Source organism: Ruditapes philippinarum, unplaced genomic scaffold, assembly GCF_026571515.1.
Source record: "Ruditapes philippinarum isolate M1 unplaced genomic scaffold, ASM2657151v2 ctg2115_1_1_1_1, whole genome shotgun sequence".
Lineage (NCBI taxonomy): Eukaryota > Metazoa > Mollusca > Bivalvia > Venerida > Veneridae > Ruditapes > Ruditapes philippinarum.
Genome location: NW_026857411.1, coordinates 126,523 through 142,823, shown reverse-complemented (window position 1 = coordinate 142,823; position 16,301 = coordinate 126,523). Strand labels below are relative to the sequence as shown.

At 31.9% G+C, this 16,301-nt stretch overlaps 1 protein-coding gene across 2 annotated transcripts in view; it reads left to right on the top strand.

The window, feature by feature from the left end:
• Window positions 1-16,301, top strand: part of LOC132749646 (protocadherin gamma-A11-like) — a 122,291-nt gene that overhangs the window by 35,965 nt on the left and 70,025 nt on the right. Inside the window, exon 2 of one of the 2 annotated variants that reach the window (XM_060739492.1) lies at window positions 9,770-9,919. The gene's annotated coding sequence lies outside the window, so the exon portion shown is untranslated. Of the gene's footprint in view, window positions 1-9,602; window positions 9,920-16,301 lie in introns of those variants that run through there. The other variant, XM_060739491.1, reaches the window with a different exon arrangement.

The window sequence follows — 16,301 nt, the reverse complement described above, 5'->3', positions numbered from 1 at the left end:
GAAAATTTGATTATGCCTCTCGGATGCCGCCTTTCCTTGTGATACATTATTTCTAGAATTTTAGTCTGTTTTGTTGTTTTTTCTCCCTGTTATTGTATAATAGTGCAAATAAATCTATGAAAGTTTGTAAAGTGGCGCTTTTATAACGACATAATAACATCACGTCTTTAAAATGCGGTATCACAAATATTATTTATTTAACGGTATTAACGCACATTTAACATGTTTCAGGCTCGTAAAGCATGCTCTTTTCATCGAGAGGCGTTAAAGTGATGCTTGCATGCCTGTATTCATTTAAGACGTAGTTTTCCAAAATTTTGAGCCGATTTTTATGGAAATTACACAAAGTGTTAAGATGTTTTCTCCAACTAACAATCAAGGCATTATGGGTAGACGTTATTTATTTTTTGGAGGAGCAATTTTCAGAGAAGTGTAAATTATCGATACGAAAAATGATAAATACCAGCTTGATGATGTTTACTCTCGTTATATTCTTTGAAATTTTGTTTAGAGAGACAATAGAATAATTTTGTAAAGGGAGGTAATGAAAAAAAAATCTTGTAAAGGGAGGTAAATATAAAACAATTTGATAAAGGGAGGTAGTAAAATTGTTATGAGATCAAGTAGTGTCTGTACGATATGGATTGAAACAGAATGAAAAAAGAAATCAGAATTTGTACTACATGAAATACTTCATTTCTTTTGTTCCCTAGGCAGTAAGTGTAACTATGCTAACATTGTTACATCCATGAGCCTGTTTGTCCATGAACTGAGGCTCTAACAAATTGAACCTGCAACATTTTCAGTTTTGTCGTGTTGGGCTTTCTTTAAGAGATTCCGTCTTTCTCTATTTTTGTTGTTTATTCCTTTTTTATTTGTCATTTTTTTTCTTGTGAAACTTTGAAACATGAGCGTAATGTTATTTGAAAGAATTTTACCAGAACATTATCCCCAGATTTAACTTCAAGACCTCTTTGATAGCACACAAGCACAGAAGAAGTTAACTTATAGTAGCTGTGTTTTTTGCGGATGAAATGTTTAGGGAAAACAAAGCTTCCTGCATGGCTGTCAAACGTGTTTATTTTGACAGATATTCTCTGTTTGCCATTCTTGTTTCTTGAATTATAGCAATTAGTGTTTTCATACATTATCCACCAAAAAAAACTTACATAATAAATCTATGTTGTTTTTTCACTTGTGAAATTTCTCGGTAATGAGCGAATAGGGTACTGGTGACAGGTCCTGTCAGCACGTTAATTTACTGTTATTCTTAGAGAAATACTTGCCTGTTGCCTTTTTTTTGTTGACGTAAAGACTCAATGACAGATTTCCTTAACTCTCCATGGCGTATCTAATTTTTTGCTGCCCCGATGATTTTTTTTACGTTTTTTTACACGTAAAATGTTACAGTACGCCTGTCAGAATAGTGGCGTAAGATTTTCTGGCAATGAAAAAAATGTGCGTAATGTACTCTCGTGTGTAGCATATCAACACTTTTAGGGGATTCCGCTAAATTACTGGCATCCACTTGAAAATTGTTTCACCAACCCCTTCTCACTTCCAAGTAATTTTGAAGATTTTTTTTGGTTGAAAAGTTTTTCCTCTAATAGATTATTCAAGAGATTCCTACCAACTTTTAGGATGAAACTATTTGCCTATCTTTTCCAATATTTGATGATGAACATCTGATAAAATTAAACAATCTCACTTTAAATAATTTTGAAGACTGTTTAATACTGTTGTCTGCTGACATGTTATTTTTATATTTTTCTATGCTGAAATCCCTTGAAACTATAAATGAGCAGTACCAAATTCAAAGCAGGACATGTCCATTAAAATTCAGTAGGGGTCAAATTATCAAACAAGAATCAAGCCACAAAACTCAATATTTCTATTTATATTCTCATTTTGTTAAGGTATAAACACAAATTATTTTCATTGTAAATTGTATTTTAAGTTATCAGTCATGTACTTTATCTTAAGATTAAACATTTTTAAAAATAAAAAAATCAAGAATTTTCAATTTTCATTCCATTTTTAAATAAATCGCCTTGAAGCATCTTTTTTTATATTAAAGAAAAAAACTCCCCATGAACAACGATAATTCTTTTTACAAGTTAAATAAATGTTACATCGTTTCCATAACTAGATGTAATCGCTGAAAGCGACGGAGAATTATATCGCAGCATTACGGGGGTTAAGATATTGGCGTGTATGGCAGTATCGAAAGATTTCCATTCTCGAAGTCAAGAGGGTGTTTACGTTTAATTTGAAAGTTTTTCACATTTTCGAGTAGTAATGAGCTTTCTACATGAGCAGTGACGTGTTATCTGAGCCTTGAAATTACATCAAAATTGACAATATTTCTTCAAGGCCTTTTTTTAAGGTTGCTAGGTAACACAATAAAAGTACTGCAACTATCCTGAATTGGAAAAAAAGAATTAGGTTAATATATATTTCATTTTTGAAGTGCTAATTTTCATTCATGTTTGGAAACTAATATTATTCATAGGATGTATATAATAAAGGGTAAGAATTTGTTTTTGTTTATTTTAATGTTGATAATAATTTGAAAAAAAAAAAATCAAGCAACATTTATAAAGACAAAATTTAGCCACTATTGAAAATGAAATTCATATGAGATATGCAGACTTGTTATTTAATTACACACACATTTGTAACAAAGATTTTCATTGGCTAGTCATGACAGTAACATTATCTATATATAAACACAATTATTGTTAGCAGAAAATTTCTGTATTAATTTTCATTTTAATAAAAGAGACCAATTTTACAGTATTACATTCTTAAGTATTTTGACATGTCATAAAGTTATGTATTAACATTTTCAGTAACTTCTGCCTCGTCTGGGTCCCTTTCAGAAGTTTAATATATGTGTGTTCGCACAAGTCTGTTTATGTTAAAAATTGTAAAAAAAGTTTGTTTTTATCAAAACGTGCAGTTGAACACGTTTGTTTGTAAAATAATATAAACATTGCATAAAGGACATCAGAAATGCATTTGATATCTCAACAAAGTCAGATGTGTGTATGTTTAAACAAAAATATTTATCATAAATATGAGGTTGTGCAAATTTATATTAAACTTTATGCTGACGGAAGCATTAAAACATGTATACAATATGTTGAATATAATTTTGTATTCATGTATATGAAATATATATTATATGAAAGACATCCATGAGCGGGAAATTATACGGGGAAAACTGACATACGAAATATCGGCATGCCACACCTTGGAGTCCGACCACGAGTCTCTGGATTGACGGTCCAGTATGCTAATCACTATTGAAAGAAAGTCTGTAAAACAAATGATTTAAGTTTAACAAGAAACATTAGGGGCATTTTTCCACCAAATCATGATTTTTAGATGCATGTTTTATTCAATGGCCTGGTATACTAATAAATGACTCCTGGTGGGTCATTCGCCCAGAAAAGCATAAAAGTCAATCTTTGACCTTAAGTGTTATGAGAACACTTACAACTAGCAAAACAATACAGAACTATTTAAAACAACAACATTTGATATGTCTATTCTTAAAAACATTTCAAGCTTTTTAACACAAAGATACAATTATACAAGTGATAGAAATCCTGTCTTGCGTGGACCATTCCAACCGGGGGCCAACGAAGAGCTGACAAGGAACTTAATGCAATGCTGTACACCACTGAGCAAAAAATATTGATTGCCGAAGGTTCTGTTCAAATAATAAAGTTAGCTTTTCAGCATTTTTTGTTTGTTTGATACTTGCTAGGAAAAGGATTATATTGTCAAACATTTGTTTGCCATCATAGTTGGCTAGTTTCTGTTGTGGAATTTAGTTAGCCTGCTGAACTTTTTAAAGGGACTTGTCCAGATACCATTTTTAGAATCTGTATATTATCATTTTTAGGGGACATTAAGATGATAATTATAAGTTAGACAACCAATAAGGTAGAGCCTGGCCAAACTGACAGATGGTTCAGGCTGGCCTGGCTTTATACTGGTGGCAAAGGTTGATCACTTACTGTTCCAGAATGGCAAGGGTTAATTTAAGTTGTATAACTTCATTAATTGTATAAATAAACTGATACAAATTCCTCTCTTTAACATCCAGATCGTTACTCTGTTTATTGGATTGTTATTCCCCTTAATTACATTTTGTATAAATTACATTTGTATGATCCCTGAGTTTTTTGACAATTGTATGATATTTATATCTTATTTTCTATTAATTCAGATAACGATTACAGAATTATTAATGATTTGACTTTATCGAGGTTGAAGCTCGGCCCAGTATATCACAGGAAATTGGGAAGTAATATTCGGGAGAATTCAGTCCTGTAGTTCTAAGATCAATAGCAATAATTTAAGAGATGTGTTTATATATTTGTAGGACAATTATTGATGGTTTTCTAAGGTTATTTATTACGATTGCAGTGTCGGTTCAAACATTCTTGGCGCAAGATTATTGTTTTAGAATCAGAATTGAGGAAAGTAAACCAGTCATAAATTTCGAAATTTGATTGGCTGATTCTGTGCTTAAATTTGAAAATAGACCAATGAAAATGCTGCATTTTGAGACTGGTGCCTCATGTTATTTAGTCTTGTTCTCTGCCTACATTTAGTACGGAAACACAGTGTGAGGGGAAGGAACACTGGACTAATCACCATTTGGATTATAGGGCTTTGTCGTATAGTTTTCTTTATCTTGATTTTTGTTTTCTCAAAATGAACACAGTCAATGATAAAGCAATACTTGGATTCTAGTTTAAAAGCAATTATTACAGGAGATTATTATAGTTAAATCTATTGTCATCTGTATTTGAAAATCTGTCAAGTCATGGTTGCTAGAGCACCTGCCAATGTTCTTGTCAATGTAATGTCTCATGGTGTAAGTTACGTAATGATTCCAAAAAAAAAAAACATATCATGCAATTTGAGAGCAAACTGCGAGCTACAATTGAGGGTGTGTCTGTGAATAAAGGTACACCTGCTACAGACATACAATTTGAACCACTTCAATTGTTGTGCCATTTAACAGTCTCCATCATGTTTGTTTTTGAAATTTAGGGCTTTAAAATAAAAAAAAACCTAGAAAAAACTTTTTATTTTTCCTGACTTAAAGCAGGACGTTATTTACAACTGAAAATGATAAGCTTTTTCCTGCCAATTTTTCTGGTCCTTCAGGATCATTGATTCCAGCTTTAAGTACCACTAATACCGGTGCTAGGGTGCGTGAGGAACTTGTTGCACTTTTAAATTATCCCTCATGTACAGACTCAGTCAAACCGAGTCTGCAAAATTCACCACACATGAATTTTATAGAGTGGACAAAACCCCACACTTTTAATTTTTCAGAGTTTTTGGGTTTTGACGTGTGGGGTTTTGTCCGTCTTCCCACCGAAATTGATAATGGAAGATTCCTAAAATAGAAGCTGAACATGTCCATTTAAGAAATTCAGCGGGTTAAGGGTTAACATTGTAAAGATTTAAATAATACAAGTTCCGTCTGCTTCTAGAAAAGCAGAAGATCAAACAGTCTGGTTCCGATTTCATTATACGAGAACAAATTCACCTCACGATATGTTTTGGAGTCTGTTAATTGAATGATTCTTGTGATGACTTTATATTTTTTTTGCAACTCTCGAATAACATTTCTGATCTAGACGTATATGATGAAAAAAAAAAATGGCACTGCGAATATTTATCAGTCTTAATGTCTTAAAGGAATAGTTTGGTTCAGAGATTCTTCCCCAGATAATCCCGAGTAAGGTTTGTGACTCGTAAAACGTGAAAAAAGAAAAAATTGGCGCCTAAAGTAGCTAATTGGGGGGATCATTTTGATGATTGTATTTTTCGTGTTGACATAAAAGTTACAAATAGATTAACTTGTAGAGCGTCAATTTGAGATCATAGTCGACAATCTAATCCATGTTTTAACGTTTCTCAAAACGGTAAAATGGTATATTTGTTGTCATTTTTATAAGGTAGAAAATGTGTGAAGACAAAATAACTGTGCACTATTACAATAGAGGGTATAGGGAGAAAACAATTAATATATTGTTATAATATATTGGCTAAATTACAGATTACTTCCAGCAGAAAGTTAATTTTTAGGAATCCGATTTAATAAATTTTTAAGTTTGGACATCAAGAAATACAGGACTACTTATGATGTTATCTATTCAAACATTACTGTATAACCATCATTAAATTCGATTTAATTCTGAGTATATTTTTTTTAATCTTTTACAATTATACCGGTACTGGCATGCGAGCAGTTCCCGTACAGAAGCAGTACCCGTATTTTTCATTTAAACGCTTGATTTTTACTTGCATTCATCAAAAATTCATTTCAAATCAAGCAGATACATAAACGAGACAAAATCTAAGTGTCAGTTCGGCAGTACGTATATAAAGTCTCATTTTAAATCACTTTCACCTGTGCGTCGTCAAAACGTGACCTTGTTTTTTCTGGGGGATTCCGTCCTTGCGCGCATGCGCAAAAATACTTACACGTGAGGCTTGTTAAAGGGTTTTCCACTAATACCACCTGTTTACAAATAAGTAGGCAATGTGATGAAAACTTGTTTAATTAGCAGAATGTTTGACCAATATTACTATATATTAATAATTTTATGGCTTTGATGCGTAAAATATCATGCATACAAGCATGCTATTGCCTGTAAATGCGTTGGGGTAACGGTACCGGGTAATAGATACCCGCGTTTAGTCTACGCTCTATTTCCTGAATTACATCTATTTATCTTTTAGATAATGGTCTGTTCAACAATTGTAAATGAAAAATAGGTCCGATATAATAAAATTGTATAATTATAATGGGTTAGATTTTATGTACGGGAACTACTTCTCTTCATACAAAATAATTGATAATTTCGGTACCCCATATGAGGCCTCATAACTAAGGGTTATTCTATGTTTAGAACATGATGGAATTTCCATGATTTGTGTGACGAGCTGAATATTGATGTGTAACATTCAAATTTTGGTGAGTGAGCGTAATAAAAAATAATGTTTAAGTAACTACGATTTTTGTACGGGAACTGCTGGGATACTTTACACTGTATGTTAGATTATCAAACTTTTAAGCTTTTGGACCAGGGAAGGAGCTCCTTGAAAAATCACCTTAGTGTGTAGCAATTTTTGATATTTCAAGCACAACAACAAAATTACAAATGAATATAATCAACATAATGACATTTTTCTTTAATCAAGGATATTTATATTTACTTTATCATAGTTCAGGTTGACTGAACTTGAAAAGGTTGCTGTGAAAACCAAAATTGGCAAATCAAATTATTTTTACAATCATTTTTGATTAAATTGAATAATTCACTTTTACGATGACTTCACAGAATAAATAAACAAGCAAGATTTGAAACTTTCAGTCAAATTCAAGATGTCGAAAGGTTCAATGCAAACATAACTGACTTGTTTTTGAAGTCCATTAGATTTAATAAAAATGATTCTATATTTTAGTTATAATCCTAAAATTGCTTACATCAACTGGTTCTGCCTGTACAACTAGAGCTGTCATTGATTCAGAGCAAAGCATATTAACGATATATCGATATCAAGTAACTAAAATCAACGATACACCGATATATCGATAATATCCTATACTCACTTGTCTGTCATTCATTTTCATACCTGTTTCAATGATTTCAGTCAAAAACATGTTCTGTACATGAGTGTCTTGTCCACTGCATGATTTTTTCTAGACAATATTTTTTGTCACCATTGCTATGAAATAATTCCATTATATAACAAAAGCATCACATTTGATATAAATAATTGTTTCTGCATATATTTTGGGTGAATTGTATAATTTCTAGACATCTAATTTATAAGTCAAAAGTATCGATTTTTTAAAATGTGTATCGATTATCGATCGACAAAAAAATATCAACGATACATCGATATTGTCTCTATCGATGACAGCTCTATGTACAACTAGTGTAGACCAAAGATGAGCCAGCACATCGGTGCCAAGTCAACTGATCATCAAGGGTCTGCGTTGTTAGCTATTCAGTCAGTACATATTTTAAAATTTTCTCAAGTCAGTCAAAGTATTATTAAGGGTTGGTAAAGGTGAAGATTTTTCAGTATCAAAATGTTAAATTAATCGGACAAATAAATACTAGAATGTTAGAGTCTCGTCAGACTGCAGGGGACATTCAAGTCGGTCTGGCTGCACCCATTGGTTTAAATTGATACTCAGTTGACCTTCGATAAGTAAGAAAAATATTTTTGTTACATCTTCTAATATTAAACTTTTTTATTAATTTTTATCTGAATGAAAATCATCACTATTGAATATACTATTTAATATAATTTCAATTTCTACACCTCATTACCTTTTTATATAGACTATAAAAATGACACTTTTTTTTATACATTTGATAATTGTATGGAAGAATAAAAAACATATTTTGATATAAAAAATAGCAATTTTCTCACATTAATTTATACAATAAAGAAAAAAACAATCTTTTTTACCTTTTAAACAAATCACATACATAACCTCTTATCTGCAATCATTTTATATTTATTTCATTATCATTTTTTCAAAATTTGTTGTCACGGAAACGGTGTTGGGGAACACATTAAAGATGATTTCATGTATTGCACTGTCAGTGTTATGATTATATCTGTGGGTATTTTATGAGGGTATTTTATGAGGGTACTGTTATTTAAGAGGCAATGGAATCGTTCAATAATGATCTGTCATACAGAATTGTCCTCTATCAAATAAATGTTATGATTCCACCAGCTATTATCCTGCCTTTCATTTGTTCCTTCCAAACAATACCAGAAACATTTAATTTGACAATATCAAACAAAAAAATGACAAATAATTGTTTGCTTCATGTCCTAGCAAATTATTATACCCTCGAAGGATGGCATACTAAAATCACACTGTCTGTTACATAAGTACGTATGTAGTAAGTAAGTAACGACTTTATTTCAGGAGGATTACACATTTGGTTTCCTGATCATCCATGTGGGCCTCGGCTTATGTACTGTCCATCTGTATGTTCATCTGTCTTTGAGTCCCCACTTTATATAGTTTCTGTTATGTACACTGTAACTCAGAGTTCTTGATGTTTTGCAGAGTACCATAATAATACATAAATACAATTTTTGCTTTGAAAATTGACAATTCCTCAATTCTTTTTTCAATTGATTCGTTGTTCTTAGAAAAAAATCAATTCCATAATAAAAAAAAGAAAATTTATGTTTTACATTTCCTCATTTAAGTTATTGTACTTGGAAAATTATTTACTCCATATTACTTAAATCTAACTACCTTAATAAAAGTGTAGTCTTGCAAAGTTTCTAATTTCATTTTTCATTTCTTTAAACATTACATTTTAATCTTTGTCTAAACAGAAAAACTGTCATCAACAATTTATTCGAAATATTGTTTTACCTCCGTCAAATCTCCACAAGTAAAGATTAACATGTAGTCATCATCTACAGGAATCAAACAGACACATTTACATTGGCCTAATCATCTACTCATTGACTCTCTGTAGTAGCAGCAGAGATTCTCATGGTTTTTCCAATGATTACCGTTTTCACAATCCCGCTGTTTTTAGTGGCGAAGGTGCCGATTATATTTCCCCGTGTTTTATTTGATTCCACAAAATTTACATTTTGATAAATTCGCAATAATTTTGATACCTAGATCATGATAGATGCTTGTTAAATCTTGATTAATTGGATATTTTTGAATGTTTAGGGGAGAACCTGTGAAAGAAGCAGACGGTATTTTGTCTTTGATACCTACAGTGAAGTAGGGAAGATTATTGGGGGAAACTGTATCCTGTAGACTCCTAGACAACAAATGAAAGAAGTTTTTGATGGATGGAAGTTAGCTGTCTTTATACAGGTAAGCTGTACGACACTTTTTTTGAAAATATTTCTATATATATTTTTTTCGTATTATTATTATATTATTGAAATTATCATGATTTTTTTATTTCACATGTTATTTAATCGTTTTTATCATTGTTTGTAACATGAGAATTTATTTTGTTTTAAATATATATATTTTTATATATGTATAAAATTATATATATATTTTTCTTTTGGCATCATTATTATATTATTGAAATTATCCTGATTTTTATTACATACATGTATAATATTTTTTTGTTTTTATCATTATTTGTAACATGGGAATTTTTGTGTTATGTTTTGGTATAATTCTCGTAGATATGAAGATATGAGAAATGTGTTTCATTTTCATTTTTGACATTCCCTTTCTAAATATTAATGCAGGCAATGTGCAGGATTTTTTTCCTCCGCTCTGTTTGCAAGGTTGTCGATTTTCTTAGAATATCTAAAATCTAAATCACATACGATGAAATGATAATTCTCCATGTTAGAATGTGATTTTATGGCTTCAAGGCATGTTAAATTGTGCAGAAATTTTAATGGTTTCGAACATAAAATTTAACGAAGATTTCCTGCAACTCTAAATTGCTTCCATTTAAAACTTTGTTCTTTTTTTTATTTCTTGCCGATGTTTTAGTAAATTTTTTATTTTGTTTTTGTGAGGAGGGTCACTGATTTTTATTTTCAAATCAGAAAAATTGTGCTGCTCTTTTTTATTGACTTTATTTAATTGTATATAGATTTAAATATGATACTGTAGAGTGATAGTTTGTTGGAAATTGTTTATTAATTTTTTTGGGTAACATTTTTGCAAATTAAAATTATTTTTTGTTTTTACAAAAGTTGATTTACTGGAATAATTGCTGTACAGATTTTGTGGAAACCGGTTTTCTGCGTGTTTGTGTTACTTTGGATATTTTGCTGTGCATTTTTTACATACAAAATATATTCTCCTGTACTTGATAGGTTTTGTACAGAAAATGTGACGGGAGACTCTCTTGCTCTTCCTGGAGACATTTTCTTATGTTGATAAGAAAGGTTTTATTGGATAAATAAGACATTAAATGAGCATTATAGCAAATTTTCATTGACTTTACAGACAGATATTATCAGGTTGTTATAAAGCATTAAATATACAATATAACAGTATGTGATATTTCATTAAATTTTGTAAGAAAATCCCACACATATAAATATTACACCATGTCATTTTTAAACTATGTTTGACAATGCTTTTAGAAAAAGTTTTCACTCTGCCAAATTGATTAGTGTCATCAAGTATAGATTTTGATCTCTTGTTTTCTTCATAAAATTATGTTTTGCCAAAAATCTTTTTAATATATGATAATGTAGTATTTGTGAAACATTCCATTAAATTTTGTTGAAATTTAAAGATATTTAATAAATTATAATTAAACTTTAATCAATAGAAAAATATTGTTTTAAAGCTGTATGAGCCAAAACTTTTCAAAAAATCAAAGTTGAGAAAAATGAACCAAGATTTTAAGATAAGTAATTCAAGTAATACCATTTTCTTAAATACCTTCAACATTTTAGAAGCAAACAAATTCTATAATGATATAAAAATATTGAAGCAGGGTGAAAGTAAAACCATTTTACTGATAATATCATTGAATGTATTTGACAATTCAAAAGAAAAAAATATGGAGAACGATTTTTTGTTCATATTAATGCATGCCTTGAGGAGAAATTGCGAAACTTTTATTAATATAATGTTTTATTGCATAAATTGTGGAACCATGGGTTTAAAATCAAAGGATTAGACCAGATCTGCTGGGAGACTGCCAGAGTGCATGCGCGTCTCCACGGTGCCATTAAACTGCTGTGTCAACGTAATCTTCTAAATTGGGGGCGGGGGGGGGGGGGGGGGGGGGGGCAGGGTTATAGGAATTTGCAAATAGTATTTTATGATGTTGGCAGTGGATAATGATTATAATCTAACATTGATATAATGTATGAATTGTCATCGTAAACTAAAGATGTTGAAAATTTCGGTTATTTTTTCATTTGTTTTGTCATTTTGAGTTATAAAGTAGAAATAATTAAATCATTATATAGAAATATACTCATTTAATAGAGCATAAAATTAATAATGAAGTTTCTAGTATGAGAAATATATATAAGGAAGATAATTATGAAGTAAAGACAATGAAGTAGAAGCTATGCTGTTATGAAGTAGTAAAAGTGCTGGTGTGAAGTAGAAACAGTGATGTTGTGAAGTAGAGACAATAATGTTATGAAGTAGAAATAGTGGTGTCAAGTAGAAACATTGATGTTATGAAGTAGAAACAATGATGTTATGAAGTAGAAATAGTGGTGTCATGAAGTAGAAACATTGGTGTAAAGAAGTAGAAACAATTATGTTATAAAGTTGAAATAGTGGTGTTTTGAAGTAGAAATTGTGGTGTTATGAAATAAAAACAATTATCAATGTAATACTGCCACAATAAAAACAACAGCTAGCCACAGTTACAGGCAACTGGAATGCAACATTACATAAACCGATAGAAAAAAAACTAACATAGCATGTAAGAAATGATTTAGATTCATCAGACAATATAATATTCACACCTGCCAGACCGTGGACATCAGTGGACTGTAGATGGACACGTCTGCACATAATACCCACAGGACATTGTTTCACACGGAGTCCTCACCAGCAGACATATAACAATTGATTTAAATCAATGATAAATATTCTGTCAGAAATAATTTTTCTTTATCATATGTGCATGCAAGGTCTTGAACATTCAATTCGTACATTTCATAACTCTATTTGGTGAAGCCAGGCAGTGGTTTTTAACATAACTTAAAGTAAAAAATGTGATAATTGGTTGATTTTATTCTAGAAATATGTCATATCTGCATTAGATTAAATGGAATTTTCTTCTTTTTTCTCCTTCAGTTTGGTTTAGGACTCAAGTATTTTAGATATAATATCCTGGTGTGTAGTATTAGTTAACATTCATTAAGTATTTAAAATTTTCCTGTCTAACACAGTTGTAAGCTATTCTTCCTCAAATAGCCACCAACTTAGCCTCATGAACCATTTGAAACACTGGTGTGGAGCCGACAAATGGTATAAGATATGTCGCAGGGTGAGAAAAATGTGCAACCTGACCAGGACTCGAACCCTCCGAAGACCGTTCCGCAGCTCTTCCAACTGAGTTATCCAGCCACTTGCACATCTTCACCCCTAAATAGTGAACAGTTCTGAACCATGACAGATATTATATATTATATATTAGTTACAAAATTTTAACCAATAAACATCATGCTGATAACTTTAGACTGATATATTTTACATCTATACACACCTTACAGTCTTCTATTGAGTAAATTCATTCTATTTTTATATTCATGGCTATTGTTGCATACATAAATTGACAAATTATAAAAGGCAATTTTTTTGTCAGGAAAGCAAGTGCCCTAAGGCTTACTTAAATTACTTTATCTATACAATCACCAACATTTTTCTCCGCTTAATAGTTACGAACATTGAAAGTTTTAAGTGTATCAGAAAAACTCCCTAATTCAAAGTCAGATCACTGGATCACTGGCAAATAAACATAGCACTCCAAACAACTGGACTATTAAGGAACTGAAACCCTACACAGTTGTCATAGGGTGTTTGAGTTTATTTATACTGCCACTAGTTGTCAATATTGGGGAATCCCTCCAGAAGAGTATTAGTCATTTTAAAATTCGGAGGATTATATAGTGCAAGATACAGAAAGATGCCCCAGTTCCAGAAGCTTCTCTTGGTTCTTTAACGTGCTAAGTGTTTCAGCACTCATACACGGGACCTCGATTTAAAGTCTGATCCGAAAGACTGATATAATAATTCTTAGTTGGCCAGCCTAGGAAACACAGCAACAATGTCGAGATTACAAGTCTCATACTCTATAATAATAGAAGAATGATGTGTGCTTTCATTAGTAATAATTCGGAAAGCCGATGATGTAACCACATTTTTTAAAGTCAAAAAACACTTCAGTTTTTATACAGAAACCATATTACAGTTTCTTGTTTTATAAAGTCTATGAGCAGGAATCATGGTATGGCAGGTTGGCACTCAAAATGTACCAACATTTTCCAAATTTGCATGAACCTAGAGGTCAGAGGCATGTTTGTTTTAAGAGAAATAGGTACATGTGCATATAAATTTTGCATAATAAGAATTTTTTATATAAAACTAATAGATAAAACTATTGTATAAAACTCGGATACAATAAAACTTGCAGAATCATCATGCCTATATATATTGTAATTATGATGATATATATATTATATATATCAAGATTTGATTTACTATCATATAATGATAGGTATCAGTTTTTTGACATTTTGCGCCCGATTATCTCTAATTATCGGTACATGTGAAAAAGAGGTTATAATTGTTAAGATGGTGATGTAAAAAAAGATAACTGTAAAATACGCCCAGATGAAAAAATTATTTTGTATGTCTACCATAGAATTTACATGGCAATTCTTTTCTTTTACAAGAATTCCATATTGTCTTTTTAGCTCACCTGTCACAAAGTGACAGGTTGAGCTTTTGTGATCGCTTTTCGTCCGGCGTCCGTCCGTCCGTCCGTCCGTCCGTAAACTTTTGCTTTAAATGACATCTCCTCATAAACCACTGAGCCAATTTCATCCAAACTTCACAGGAATGTTCCTTTGGTGGTCACCTTTAAAAATTGTTCAAAGAATTTAATTCCATGCAGAACTCTGGTTGCCATGGCAACCAAAAGAAAAAACTTTAAATATCTTCTTTTAAAAAAACATAAGAGCTAGAGCTTAGATATTTGGCATGAAACATCTTCTAGTGAGTGTCTACCAAGTTTGTTCAAATAAAAGCCCTGGGGTCAAAATTGGCCCCGCCCCTGGGGGTCATTGATTTTCCCTATATGCATATAGTAAAAACTTAAAAAATCTTCTTTTAAAGAACCGTAAGAGCTAGAGCTAAGATATTAAGCATGAAACATCTTCTAGTGAGTGTCTACCAAGTTTGTTCAAATTAAAGCCCTGGGGTCAAAATTGGCCCCGCCCCGGGGGTCATTGATTTTCCCTATATGCATATGGTAAAAACTTAAAAAATCTTCTTTTAAAGAACCATAAGAGCTAGAGCTTAGATATTTGGCATGAAACATCTTCTAGTGAATGTCTACCAAATTTGTTCAAATAAAAGCCCTGGGGTCAAAATAGACCCTGCCCCAGGGGGGTCATAGATTTCCCCTATATGCATTTATAGTAAAAACTTAAAAAATCTTCTTTTAAAGAACCCAAAGAGCTAGAGCTAAGATATTTAGCATGAAACATCTTCTAATGAATGTCTACCAAGTTTGTTCAAATAATAGCTCTGGGGTCAAAATTGGCCCCGCCCCAGGGGGTCATTGATTTTCCCTATATGCATATAGTAAAAACTTAAAAAATCTTCTTTTAAAGAACTCAAAGAGCTAGAGCTAAGATATTTAGCATGAAACATGTTCTAATGGGTGTCTACCAAGTATGTTCAAATAAAAGCCCTGGGGTCAAAACTGGGGTCAAAACTGGCCCCGCCCGGGGGGGGGGGTGTCATTGATTTTCCTTATATGTGTATAGCAAAAATTTAAAAATCTTCTTTGGAAAAACCCAAATAGCTAGAGTTTAGATATTAAGCATGAAACATCTTTAAGTAAATATCTACAAAGTTTGTTAAAATAAACGCCCGGGGGTCAAAACTGGCCCTGCCCCAGGGGTGACATTGTCTACCAAGTATGTTCAAATAAAAGCCCTGGGGTCAAAACTGGCCCCGCCCGGGAGGGGGGGTGTCATTGATTTTCCTTATATGTGTATAGTAAAAACTTTAAAAATCTTCTTTTAAAAATGCCAATGAGCTAGAACTTAGATGTTTAGCATGAAACATCTTCTTATGGGTGTCTACCAAGTCTGTTCAAATAAACAAATAAAAGCCCTTGGGTAAAAATTGGCCCGGGGGTGGGGGGCCTATATACAGGTGAGCGACATCAGGGCCATCATGGCCCTCTTGTTTGATTTTGACATTGAAAATAAATATATGTTAGATCACTGTAAAGTAAATGAACTTTCAAGCTATTGTGCCCCAAATATAGGATATTTTGGCATTTAGATCATATGAGGGGGGACTGTGACCAAGTGGTTACGGTCATTGACTTCACATCACATGCATCTCACAGCTGTGGGTTCGAATCCCTACAGGGACTTTAAAATTCTTTCATGTGAGGAAGTTATCCGGCCAGCTCATGGAACGTCAGTTCTACTCAAGTGCCTTTTAGTGCTCGAAATCATGCATGAAGGGCATTTGTGGTCTTCTCCACAAGTAAAGCTGGAAG